General features: G+C 41.5%; 1 protein-coding gene across 3 annotated transcripts in view; it reads right to left on the bottom strand.

Annotated features, from left to right (window-relative positions):
• The window catches only part of LOC101859532 (GTP-binding protein GEM), a 169114-nt gene that overhangs the window by 1319 nt on the left and 164769 nt on the right, over positions 1-3026 (bottom strand). The gene's annotated exons all lie outside the window — the stretch shown is intronic.

The raw sequence follows: 3026 nt of genomic DNA on the forward strand, positions 1-3026 counted from the left end.
CACACACACACACACACACACACACACACACACACACACACATAGTGCCGATGGGGGTGTAAATCGTCTACAATTACTGTGTTTAATGTGAGACCCGGGGTCATCAGAACTGCAGTCCCGCAAGATTCCTACTGAGCTGTCGACGCCTCATTAACCCAGACTGTATTCACAGACTGATGGTTGGCGTTCCCCAGCGGCTTGTGGTTTTCACAACTTTACTACCACCTCAGTCGACGACCGACGACGAGTACTTATTTAATTTATAATGCATGAGATACAGCCCATCTAAACACTTTTTTTTTTTGCCCACCGGAATTTGCCCATTTCTCACCCAGCGGTTGAAGACCTCGTCGCAACGTGTCACCCATGAGAGGGTTCAGCGCATGCTCAAAGACCAGGAAGGGCTTTTTTTAACAAACGACTGTTGTTTTTATCTCTTCACATTTTTGGGGGTCTCTTTGAATCGCAAACTCAAAGAGGGCGTGTCTGTGAGTATAGCGTGAGCGCCCTCAGTAACAGATGTCACAAAATCCCCACAGGTGAAATACAGGGTGCACGCAATTAAAAAAGGTCCAATTTGATATACGAGACAATTTTGTAATCATCTGAGTGCTGGCCAGGGGCACCTTTCTGGATAAAGTTTGAGAAGGGTTTGGTTTGACTATTGTGAAGCACTTAACATAATGACCCCGGTAAATTCAAGACAAACATAATAATATAAAATCAATTATAATAAAAACAATAACAACAACAACAATAACAATACTAATACTACTACTAATAATAAATAATAAATTGCGGCTGTTATTTTTTGTTCATATTGTTAGTATTGTTGTTGTTGTTGTTGTCTTCTTCTTCTTCTTCTTCTTCTTCTTCTTCTTCTTCTTCTTCTTCTTCTTCTTCTTCTTCTTCTTCTTCTTCTTCTTCATTGTCGTCGTCGTCGTTGATGTTGTTGTTTTTGTTGTTGTTGTTGTTGGTGGTGGTGGTGTCGTTGTTGTTGTTAGTGTTGTTGTTGTTGCTGTTGTCGTCGTCGTTCTAAAGTCGATCTATCCTCAAGCTGACACCAGCTGCTTAAACTTCTAATCACGCAACTCTCCTTGCCCACAAAGACGGCGTTTGTCCGATAAACGTGACCCAGCACGAACTCAGCCCAGATCCTCCCAACGAGTTATCTCCCTTGCCAACCAGCGACCCCCGACATTCTTCGCGGTTATCGCCCCTCACAACGACGGAGCTGTCAAGAAACTCGCAGAGTGCCCCGATACAGGAGCGATCTTCTAGAGGAGGGCAAGAAACGGCGTAAAAACGCATAAAACACCCACTGTTGTCCACTGCTAGAACCTAGCATTCTACCCCCCCCCCGCCTCCCATTTTGGGGGTCCAAACAGGGGGTGGGATAAGGGGAGGGAGGGAGGGAAGCAGATGGAAACTGCCAACTACTTTTTTTTCCCATTTCGCATCCCCCTCTGGCACTTGACATTACGTGGAGCAGTAAAATGCACGGGGTGAATGTCCGATGTTTTGCGATTGTCGTAGCCTAGGAGCTAAAATTTAAATAATATATTTCCCCTTAAACGATGAAGTCCGTACAAACATTTAATCAATTTCTTTTTTAAATTGCAAATGTTTACGTATTTTCTGTTTCGTGACCCGTCAAGTAAAATTGATTCCGTCTGGTCAGTAGATCTATTATAACGGGGTATATTATTGTGTAGTTGTTCAAAGATTCTTTTCTTCTTCAACAGAGTTGACATTTTAACTCTCCTCTTTTAGCTCTTTAGTTAAGAGTTTCACGGAACTTGCAACTCATTTAGGTCATATAAATGCCGAAATTTTGGGGTGTTACAAGACAGTGGCTAATAGAAAAAAGAAGGAGAGATCAGGACGATAGGAGAGAAGGAACAAACCACACCAGAGCACCTGCAGACCACCCACATACCCTCTTCTGAAAGAAAATAACTAAAACAGTGACTAAAATAACAGCAACAACAACAGCAGCAGCAGCAGCAGCAACAACAGAAACAACATGCAAAATACAAACACCACATCACCAACAACTACATAAAGACAACAAAATACAGCGACAACACCAACGCTACAATGTCAGCAAAATACAACAAACAAACGAAAATGTTCACAATAATATAGTCAAACTGCCCAACAATTGTTCTAAACAAGAAAAAAAAAACGAAAAGAAAAAAACAAAAAACAAAAACAAAAACAAAACCCCAAAGCAAATGACTTCCGCTCAACGAAACAAAATGCCAAAAAAATACCCGAGGCTGTTGTGGCTTAATGATCTTATGGTAGGATACGTTTGGAATCCGGGACGCAGTGTCAGCTTCGTTAAAGAGCTCTTTTTCCTGTTTCTGTTATCTTTGTCTCTTCCTTGCTGTTATCGTCATTGTTGTTGTTGTTGTGGTGGTTGTTGTTGTTTTTGTTGTTGTTGCTGTTGTTGTTGTTGTTGTTGTTGTTGTTGTTGCTGTTGTTGTTGTTGATGTCGTCGTCGTCGTCGTCGTCGTCATTGTCGTCGTCATTGTCGTCGTTGTTCTTCTGCTTCTTTATGCTCTTTGATACTATTCCTCAATCTTTTCTCCCTTTACCCCCATCCATCCCATTTCTTTAAAAAAAATCGAAATCAGTAACAACAATAACCATCTCTCTGTCTTTATGTTCAACTACCCGCTTTATTGTTTTTCTGTCTATCTGTCTATCCTCTCCTTTCCAGGTCTTTCATGTTCCCACCCATAGATCGGCTCGACAATCAATTGATCGCGGTCACGTACTATTTAATCACCCCCCAAAAAGGAAAAAAAAGAAAAGAAAGGAAAATATAATCGAGAACAAAGCCCATTAACAAATCCCTCGAGGCAAATGAGACAGAGAAAGAGGAGAATACAAAAATAAAAATGGAGTTAAAAAGGTATCAGCCACCACATGACTGGAAACAAAAGAGGCAAGGCAGAAACAAAGAGGGTGACATCTCCTTTCATCGTGACGTCAAAGGAAACGGGTGAGTGAGGGGT

This window comes from Aplysia californica, unplaced genomic scaffold (assembly GCF_000002075.1).
Source record: "Aplysia californica isolate F4 #8 unplaced genomic scaffold, AplCal3.0 scaffold00015, whole genome shotgun sequence".
In the NCBI taxonomy this organism is placed as follows: Eukaryota; Metazoa; Mollusca; class Gastropoda; order Aplysiida; family Aplysiidae; genus Aplysia; species Aplysia californica.